Here is an 11,057-nt window from a genome sequence, read left to right as displayed (position 1 = left end):
CCGCAGCTGTTAACAGCGCCGCCACTTCCGGAATGAGTTACCTCTCTAAGGCATTCCAGCACATTGTGTCTTTATTCTCTTTTTGCCAATGTTTTTCACTTACCAACATTTCTGGTCAATTCTACCACAGGATCAGTGTGATCATCTTTCCTCAACATGGGTGGTCTTGGATGGAAAATCAGATCAAAGGTCACATTTGTTCTCGGTATCATCTTCGCCCTGTCTTGTCCAATTACCCAAGCAGCTAGAATATTGGTCGTGCCTGTTGATGGGAGTCACTAGATCAATATGAAAATTCTAATAGAAGAGCTGAACCTTCGTTGCCACAACATGACTGTGCTTTGTTACTCCGCAAACTGGTACATCAGAGAGAGACCCGATCTATATCAAACCATCATAGTTCAAGCACAAGAAAACATTGAAGCACCTTCAAGGAAAGAAGCGATGGAAACAATTGTGCGAATGTCACTGGACAGGTTACAGAATAGTCACACACTATGGGGCAACATAATGTTACAAAATCTAATGATTACGTTTCTGTACAAATTCCATAGACTTTATCAAAATTTCAACATGGCGATTTTGGAAAACAAAACCTTGATGAATCAATTTGAAAATGCAAACTTTGACCTAATACTCACAGATCCTATATTTGGTACTGGGTCCATTCTTGCGTATTATTTTAAAGTGCCGCTGGTGTACAACATTTGATTACAGATGAATGAGGAAGCCCATTTTCTCACTGCCCCGTCACCACTTTCCTATGTTCCACTTCCTGGCTCACTTCTCACAGACAAAATGGATTTTCTCCTAAGAACAGAAATTGTAATTCACAGTCTCTTTCAACACTTGGTTTCAGAGTTTTTGGCCTACCCACTTTATAATGAAATCTGCCATTGGTATCTGGGACCAGACACGGACATCAAGTCGACTCTCCTCAGAGCTAATGTGTGGCTGATGAGGTGGATTTTGTGTTTGAATTCCCAAGACCCACCATTCTTGAAGGGGGCGCCATCTTGGGGCACGGCTGCTAGCTAGCAGCTGTCCGTCTTTTTCACTCTTTTCTTTAATTTTTAGTGAGTTTCAGTGTTTGATTTTAGGAGGGCTAGACTTTTTATATGGGGGGAGGGGGGGGAAGGGGGAAACTACTTTCTAGGCCCCTACCTGGTCGGAGAGGCAGCTTTTCTCCGGGCTGCACCGTCGAACCGTCCTCGTGGCCTACCAGTGGCCCTGGAGCGGCGTTTTCCCGAGGGGACCGCCCAGCACCTCGGCTTCGGCAGCGGCACAGCGCTGGAGCTCCGGTGAGCTGAAGACCTCCGATAAAAACATCGCGGAGCTGCGGGTCTGCGGAGTGGGAAGCTGCGAGCGGCGGCGCTGATTTCAACATCTGGAGCCTGGGATCTCTCGATGAGATCGCCAGTGGTGGAGCTCCAACCGTCGCGGCCTTGTCGGCTTCGGAAGCCGCGGTCTCCGGTAAGGAAGCGGCCGTTCCAGGTGTCCCTAGCCGCTGAGAGGACTCTCCCGATGCCGGAGCACCATCTCCCGGTGAGAACGGCCTGGAACATCGGGCTTCCGTAGAGGCAACTGTGGAGGCCTCAATTGGCCCGACTATGGGTGGACTGGGGATGGGGACTGGACATTGTGCCTTCCCCCATAATGGTAACCATTGTGGGGGGGATGTTTCTATGTTAAAGATCCTTATTGTTCCGATGGCTGCCGGAAGGGAGAGTGAACGCTGGCGCGATTAGCTGCCGCTGCTCTCTCTTTGAATTGTGTCTTTGAATTGTGTCTTTGAATTGTGTATTGTTGATGTCTTTACTATTTATTTTTTTATTTTTTTGTCGTTATTTTTTGTTTTGTTTCATTCCGCTTACATGTTTTGTATTCTGTTTACTAAATTTTGTAAGGTGTCCTTGAGAGTCTTGAAAGGCGCCCATAAATAAAATTTATTATTATTATTATTATTATGCCAAACATTGTGTACATCGGAGGCTTCCAGTGTAAACCAGCACGGCCTCTGGCAGCAGAGTTTGAGGAATTTGTCCAAAGCTCAGGGAAACATGGACTTGTTGTAATGTCATTGGGGACCTTTGTCCACTCATTACCAATGGAGATTGCAATGAAAATAGCAGAAGCTTTATCTCAAATCCCCCAGAAGGTTATCTGGAGATATGATGGTGAGACCCCTCCCAATATAGGGAATAATACACTGCTGGCAAAATAGTTCCCTCAGAACCAAAGATTATAGAGGAGCAAGTTTGACCACTCCTCGAAAAACGCGTAGTATGACGTGTGTGATTGTCGACGTCATTTTTTGAGGCATTTTATTGGGCTTCCCCCTCACTGTCATGGCGTCCTTATCTAAATTAAAGATCTTATAGCAGAGAACTTTGATCTAAATCTTCACATCACTGCTCTGCTATCAATTGTTCTAATCGTAAATCTAAACGACCCGACCTGTCATTCTTTAGGTTCCCCAATAAAAAAGAAAGGTGAGAAAATATTATTATTATTTTCAGTCGATATTCTGTCGTGAAAATGTTATTTTCTGTTCTCCCATCAACGGCCATTGGGAAACTAGGTTTGTCGGTACATTAGAAAGTTATTAGACTTATTTTTAATAGATCTTTACTTACCATAATAATAAAGACAATTTTAACACTTCTGTACGTTTTTGGTTTTGTTCTTGTAAGGGATTGGTCTCCAAAATATGGCCCGCGGGACACATTGGGCCCAGTGACCACGAGATTTTTCGAGCTCAGATTCGAGTCTGAGAACGCGGCGGCTGTTACCCGTTATATCCCTCGAATTGTCGAGACATCACAAGCAAAGATCACAAGCCCGCCGTGAATATTATACAACTCTGCTCTATCATCTTTGGGTGCAATGGTGGGCCGGGGGGTTCAGCGGCGGCCGCAATCAAAGATACGAGAGGAGCTCTGCTCTATAATCTTTGGTCGGAATGGGACGGCTGCGCGTTATAATGTGCTATCGTTCCACCCTCTCCCCCTTCTCCCTGTCCCCCTTCTCCTTCTCCCTCTCCCCCCTTTTCCCCTTCTCCCTCTCCCCTTCTCCCTCTCCCCCATCTCCCTCTCCCCCCATCTCCCTCTCCCCCCATCTCCCTCTCCCCCCTTCTCCCTCTCTTCTCTCGATCTCTCTCTCCCCTCTCTTTCGATCTCTCGCTCCCCTCTTTTCTCTCGATCTCTCGCTCCCCTCTTTTCTCTCGATCTCTCGCTCCCCTCTTTTCTCTCGATCTCTCGCTCCCCTCTTTTCTCTCGATCTCTCGCTCCCCTCTCTTCTCGCGATCTCTCTCTCCCTCTCTTCTCTCGATCTCTCTCTCTCTCTCTCCCTCTCTTCTCTCAATCTCCCTCCCTTCCCTCTCTCCCTCCCTTCCCCCTCTCCCTCCCTTACCTCTTCGTGAGAATTGGCAGCTCTGCTATGCCTTGGGTCCAAAAGAGGATAGAAAGAAAATACTTAATGGTCTTTGTAAGAAGATTTTAATAAGCTCTTCTACATTTAAGGTAAATTGACATATTAGAGGCAAAAAGCATCTTCAATATACAGGTCTCTCCACACAACTGAAAACAATTGCGTTTAAGTGATATATCATCCATTGTTCAGGCATGTAGTTATGATCATTTTTTTTCTTATTAGTTAATCCTAAATGATATCTCCTGTAATTTCAGATGTCAACAGTGGGTCCAGAATACTCGTCGACAAGATCTCCTGCACCGAACTGCAGAGTATTTGTCAAATAACTGCCGTCTTATGTACATTGTGTGAAATTGTGATTTGTTAACTGCACAAAACTAATGCAAATGGCGATATATTTATTATTGTATCTACGTTGGACATTTTGCTCTTTGGTGTCAGAACGCGGGGTGGGAGATTGCAACCTTCACGTGGTCCGCCCTGTTTCGACAAATGCAATCAACCCGGTGTGCACAGTCAAATAAGATCAAATAGAACAAGTTGTCCTACAACTTTAGGCTGTGCACGCCATACGCAAGAAGAAGTAGAAGTGTCAGAACGCAGTCTGAAGAAGGCTTCCGACCTGCAACGTCACCTATTCCTTTTCTCCAGAGATGCTGCCTGACCCACTGAGTTACTCCAGCATTTTGTGTCTATCTCTGTTTAGATTGGACTTGTGGGTGGAGATTGCGGCTGGTCTGGTGATCTAGAACGAGGGCCAAAGTCTCAGAATATGGGTCATGATATTTAGTAATGAGACAAGGAGCAGTTTCTTCACTCAAGGGCTGGGAATCTTGAAATTCTTGATCGCGTGAGATGGTGGAAGTCGAGTCCTTGAAAGGAGAGATATTTTTTTTCAAATACGAAAAGGATGAAGGATAATGGAGAGAATGTGGGAATAAGGTGTTGAGGTGCAGGATCAACAATAATCTTACTGATGGTGGTGTGAACTTAGATGGCTTATTCTTGCTTCTATTTCTTACAGAGATACAGCGCGGAAACAGGCCCTTTGGCCCACCGCGTCCGCTTTGACCAGCGATCCCCGCACACTAACACCATCCTACACACACTAGGGACAATTTACACTTATACCAAGCCTACAAACCTGTATGTCTTTGGAGTGTGGGAGGAAACCGAAGATCTCGGAGAACACCCATTCAGTCATGGGGAGAATGTACGAACTCTGTACAGACAGCACCCACTGTAAGGCAGCAACTTTACCGCTGCACCACCATGCCGCCCTTAATCCACTAGGGTACTAGGTTACATTAAACTTCCTACATATTCCAGGAATGCATCTCATAAAAATGGGAGAGGTTTAAATGCATTGTAAAATCTGCTCTCAGTTTCCTAGATCGGTATTGCTCTAATGGCCTCTTTGTATCATTTTCTTTGATTTAAACCATCCATTGTTCTGCATTTAGATTTTATTTTTTCCCCTGTGGATCACAAGGCACTGTTTGTTTCAGGAGTGACTCTAATCTCCAGTGTAATTTGACAAGACAGCCAAGAGGGCAAACACAGGCAGTTCAGAGCTGCTGCCTGTATCGCATGAGAGAACAAGAATGAGACCAACTTGTTTTTTGCAGATCATCAACCCTTGACTGATGTTATCAATGCCGATGGTGACTCAAGGAGACTCAACCAGGTGGTGGTTTACAAAGGTCCATGCCCATTGTTCCTCATGGCATACCACCAGCCTCAACAGATCACCTAGTCATAGAGTCTCACAGTGTAGAAGCAGGCCCTTCAGCTCAACTTGCCCACGCTGGCCAACATGTCCCATCTACACTAGTCCCACATGCCTGCATTTGGCCAATACCCCTCTAAACCTGTCCTAACCATCAAATAACCTAACAGAACTGTCATATGAGGAAAGATTGAAAAGACTAGGCTTGTATTCACTGGAGTTTAGAAGGATGAGGGGGCATCTTATCATTATTGTTTACAGTGTACTATGTTTACAGATTCTGTTGTGCTGCTGAAAGTAAGAATTTAATTGTTCTATCTGGGACAAGCTAGATGTAGGAAATTGTTCTACATGACAATAAAACACCCTTGTTAGATGCAAGGGGATCTTATAGAAACATATAAATGAATAAAAGGACTGAACAAGCTAGATACAGGAAAATGTTCCCAATGTTGGGCGAGTCCAGAACCAGGGGCCACAGTCTTAGAACAGAGGGGAGGCCATTTAAGACTGAGGTGAGAAAAAACTTTTTCACCCAGAGAGTTGTGAATTTGTGGAATTTCCTGCCACAGAGGGCAGTGGAGGCCAAATCACTGGGTGGATTTAAGAGAGAGTTAGATAGATCTCTAGGGGCTAGTGGAATCAAGGGATATGGGGAGAAGGCAGGCACGGGTTATCGATTGGGGCTGATCAGCCATGATCACAATGAATGGCGGTGCTGGCTCGAAGGGCCAAATGTGGCCTCCTCCTGCACCTATTTTCTATGTTTCTGGAACACTCATCCAGCAATCCTCGAGCCCACCAGCTCATCCCATAGTCAATTCATCAGCTTTTCCATAAGAACTTCCATCAGTTCTTCCAAAAGAACGACAATCAGCCAATCTCGATTAACCTCAGCCCATCAAGCAGCCCCTTAATTTACCCAGAAGTCAAGGCAAGTCAAGTTTATTTGTCACATACACATACGAGATGTGCAGTGAAATGAAAGTGGCAATGCTCGCGGACTTTTGTACAAAAGACAAACAACCAAACAACTATAAACACAATCATAACACACATATTCTTTTACATAATAAATAATGGAAGAAAAATCGTTCAGTAGAGTTAGTTCCTGGTGAGATAGGCGTTTACAGTCCGAATGGCCTCTGGGAAGAAACTCCTTCTCAACCTCTCCGTTCTCACCGTATGGCAACGGAGGCAAGTTAATATCCAGCTGCATGAACCATGTGAAAAGGGAATAAATAGATGCATGTGGTGCAGTGATTTGTGCAGCACTATAGGCCTGGAGACCAAGAGGAGTTCACCATTTAATGGAGTTTGAACGGGGGGCTTGAGGCCCCCGACCAAGGAAGAACAAAAGGAAGGGACTTGAACTTTATTTCGCCTTCCATCACAGTGAGGAATGTGTAGGAGTCACTGTGGTGAATGTCCGTGTTAAAATGTGTTTTTTAGTGCTGTTGCTTTTAATTGTATGACTGACCTGGCCAATGAAATTCCTCGTATGTTTCAAAACATACTTGGCAAATAAAATCTGATTCTGATTCTGAAAAGCCTTACCATACTCTTTCCTCTCTTTGATCTTTTTGCAGTTGACTGCCTTTCTGTACTTGTTGCAAGAGATTGTCGCGGCATCCTGCATCCTCGGAGAATGTTGAATTAAAGGCAGAGGCAATGCCAGTTTTAAAGATGGTTATTTGCCTCAAGATTGGATTATTGTATCTGCAAAACCTCCCCAGTGGTTCTGGGAGACACAAGGTTCAAGAGGGAACACAAAAAGCCTAATTAGGAAGAATATTAAGAGTAAGATTTTCAATTAAAATACTGTAATTGATGGAATCTTGCCTTTAAATTGGTTCTTGGATGAAACCCTGATGGTTCTCACATTGTCTCTTTAAATTTACTCTCCTTTTCACACTTGCATTAAAACACACAGCCACCGCCATTCACTGTGATACTGCCCGGCAGTCTCATAATTACATTCAACACAGCCACCTTGACACCCACACAAAATGATGTAAATAAAAATTGTTTTCCTTGTTTAAGAAGTTCAATTTAGAATTATTTGAAATTGTGGGGGTTGGTACAAAATACTGCTGACCCACAAATGTGTTGCTATGAGACATTCACATTTAAAAAATCCATGTCTCAAAAAAAGCAAGAAGGTGCCCATGTTATTTGACCAACGTATCAGATGAATTTAAATATGTAGGTATGTATGCATTAGTTTTGCTCCTAATTCCCTTTTCCAAATCATTAATATATATGGTAAACAGTTGTGGCCCCAACACCGAGCCTTGCGGCAAAAAAATCCAGAAGATTAGTCAAACATGATTTCCCTTTCATAAATCCATGTTGACTTGGACTAATCCTTTTACTGCTATCCAAATGCCCCATTATTACATCTTTAATAATTGACTCCAGCATCTTTCACACCACCAAAGTCGGGCTAACTGGTCTGAAATTCCCCGTTTTCTCTCACGCTCCTTTCTTGAAAAGTGGGATAGCATTAGCTATCCTCCAATCCACAGGAACTGATCGTAAATCTATTGATCGTTGGAAAATGATCATATGTATAAATATATATGTATGTGTATATATGCATGTATGTGTATATATGCATGTATATGTATATGTTTGTATATATGTATGTATATATAAGTTTATATATGTGTGTATGTATGCATATAAATGTATCCATATGTATGTGTGCATTTGTATGTGTGCATGTGTATGTGTATATGTGTGTATGTATGTGTATATATGCATGTGTGTATATATGCATGTGTGTATATATGTATGTGTATATATATATGTATGTGTATAAATATATATATATGCATATATTTATTATTACTATATAATTATATATATAATTGCCTTTATGGTTTATGTATATCATCTTACAAGACAAATGAATTAATAGTGATTATTTAAATCAAAGTTGCTTCTGATCCATGAGAATAAACTTTATTATCTCTAACTTGCCTCTCACACACAGACACACATTCATATAAATATATAAAATATAGATACGTTAAATTTAATTTTGTGCAGTGTGTGTTAAAGCAATACAAGGGAAACTGCACAATACAATGCAAGGGAAACTACGCAAAGGAGGGGGCTGTTCCCGCTACAAGATACTCGAGGATCATTGCTTTGGATCAAAGATTATAGAGGAGCTCTATAATCTTTGCTTTGGATCTGGATCTGAAGTCGCGTGTCGCATTAAGAAATGGCGGCCGTGACGTTCCGTCACGTACTACACGTCAGTCCATTGGATTTCGGAGGAGTGGTCTATCTTGCTCTGCTATAAGATCTTTGCTCAGAACGACCCGCTGGGTCACCCCAACACACGAGCCTTTGTTTCACATGGAGGCACCAATGGGATTTATGAAGCCATCTACCATGGGGTTTACCATCTACCAAGGTTTTCACATTGTGTTTTTGATTTTCTGTTTTTGGACTGAATTCTGTTTTTAGTTTGTGTCTCTGTGATGTCTTTATTATTTATTTTACTCTGATTATATGTTTATATTCCTGTTAATCTATGTAAGGTGTCCTTGAGATGTCTGAAAGGCGCCCAACAAATAAAATGTATTATTATTATTATTATTATTATTATGGGGTGCCAGTGATCGGCATGCCTCTACTTTTAAACCAGTTTGACAATGAGTCAGACTCGAATCCCGAGGAGCAGCAAAAGTCAAGTCAAGTCAAGTCAAGTCAAGTCAAGTCAAATTTATTTGTCACATACACATACGAGATGTGCAGTGAAATGAAAGTGGCAATGCTCGCGGACTTTTGTGCAAAAGACAAACAACCAAACAACCAAACAAATTATAAACACAATCATAACACAAAAGTGATCAACATTGCAACCATGCACTCCACAGATCTGTTGCAGGCACTCAAAGAGGTGATAAACTGCGCATATTATGGAGACAACATGAAGAGACTCTCCGCTCTCCACCGGGACCAGCCAGAGTCGCAAATGGAGAGAGACGTTTTCTGGGTTGAGTACGTTGCCCGACACAAAGGAGTGGGGCATTTACGCTCAGAATCCCACCGACTCCCCTGATACGCTTACTATTGTGTAGATGTGATGATCTTTCTGTTGTCTGTGTTACTCCTGCTCACTGTGCTGGTGGTTGGAACACTGAAGAAACTTTGTCGTATTGTTTGTGGAACACTGAAGAAACTTTGTCGTATTGTTTGTAGGAAAAAGGAAAAGACTGAGTGAGATTTTCGTGCCTTTGATCCACGGAGTCTCCTTTCCACAAAACATGGATTCAACATGTGCTAATAAAAGCCAGAAAGGTGAGTGAAATAATAACCTTTGTGCATTGATGTGCAGATGAAAAGTGCTGGTGGTTGGAACACTGAAGAAACTTTGTCGTATTGTTTGTATGAAAAAGCAAAAACGGAGTGAGATTGTGTGTCCCTTTGGGATAGAGCCTTTTAAGTTCTTTCAAATTAATAAAAGGAAGTTTTTTTTTTTTAATGTCTTTATGTGGGAGAAGAGGGTACGCCCCCCCCCCCCCCAGCGGCCTACCTTCTGGATTGGCGCAGCCTTTCCTGCCGGGACTGACCAGAGCTCCAACAGCAGCAGCGGCGCAGCGTTGGAAACATCGCGGGGCGGGCGATGCCTTACTTTTGCTTCCACACTCCAAAGACGTACAGGTTTGTAGGTTAATTGGCATTGGTAAAATTGTAAAACGTCCCTAGTGTGTAGTATGGTGCTAGCGTACGAGGTGATCGCTGGTTGGCGTGGACCTGTTGGGCCGAGGGGCCTGTTTCTGCACTGTATCACTAAAGTCTAAAAGGTACATGGATACAAAAAGGTTTGGAGGAATATAGGGCAGGCCCAGGCAAGTGGGATGACACTGTTTAGTCAACTTGGGCAGCATGGATGAGTTGGGCTGAGTGGACTATTCCTGAGTTGTATAGCTCTAAGACTCTAAGGGAATTACCAGATGAGATTTGACTGAGCCATTGTCTGCAAGGTTCCCTTGAACTGAGAGGGATCCTGAATGAGATAAGTTGGGCAGCTGGATGGAGGCCAGCCAGGGTTCAGTACAAGGGCAGATCCCTTTTAATGAAGCTACTCCTACAATGTACAAAATCCACCCTCCTCATCTGTCAGATCAGTGTGACCCTTCAAATACCGAGCAGTTGTCTTAAATCTCTGATTACCCCAACCGAGCTCATCTCCAAACTTGTGGACCTTGGAGTCTGCACTCCCCTCTGCAACAGGATCCATAACTTCCTGTCCAACAGACCACATTGAGCGAGGACAGGTGACAAATCATCCTCTACAATAATCTTCAACACTGGTGCTCCACAAGGATGCGTTCTCACAATAATCCTTATACAATCATGAATGTGCAGTCAAATACCAGCTCAACTCAATCTACAAGTTCGCAGAATACACCACCTTATTGGGCCGTATATTGAATAGTGACGAAATGGAGTGCAGAAAGGATAGAAAACCTGGTGCCAAGGCAACAACCTCTCCCTCAATGTCAGCAAGACAAAGGAGATTGTGAGTGATTTCAGGACGGGAAGCGGTACACACACCCAGACTACATCGATGATGCCGAAGTAGAGATGGTCAAAAGCTTCAAGTTTCTAGGAATAAATATCACCAGCAATTTGTACTGCACCAGCCACAATGAAGCTATCGCCAAAAAAAGAACTCCGAGGCTATTTCTCTAGAAGTATTGGGAAGTTTGACATGCCCACAACAAGCCTCACCAACTACTATAGATGCGCCATAGAAAATATCTTATTGGAATGCATCACAGCATGGTTTGGGAACAGATCTGTCCAGGACCACAAGGAATTGCAGAGAGTTATGGATGTAGCCAAGGCCTTCATACAAACCAACCTGCCTTGC

General features: G+C 43.2%; 1 pseudogene; it reads left to right on the top strand.

The window, feature by feature from the left end:
• The first annotated feature begins 288 nt into the window (after positions 1-288).
• On the top strand, positions 289-9,401 carry LOC116991460 (annotated as a pseudogene).
• The last annotated feature ends 1,656 nt before the right edge of the window (positions 9,402-11,057 follow it).

Source organism: Amblyraja radiata, chromosome 34 (genome assembly GCF_010909765.2).
Source record: "Amblyraja radiata isolate CabotCenter1 chromosome 34, sAmbRad1.1.pri, whole genome shotgun sequence".
NCBI classification, from domain to species: Eukaryota; Metazoa; Chordata; class Chondrichthyes; order Rajiformes; family Rajidae; genus Amblyraja; species Amblyraja radiata.
The sequence above is the reverse complement of the archived record's forward strand: the minus strand, read 5'-3'. Positions and strand labels throughout refer to the sequence as shown.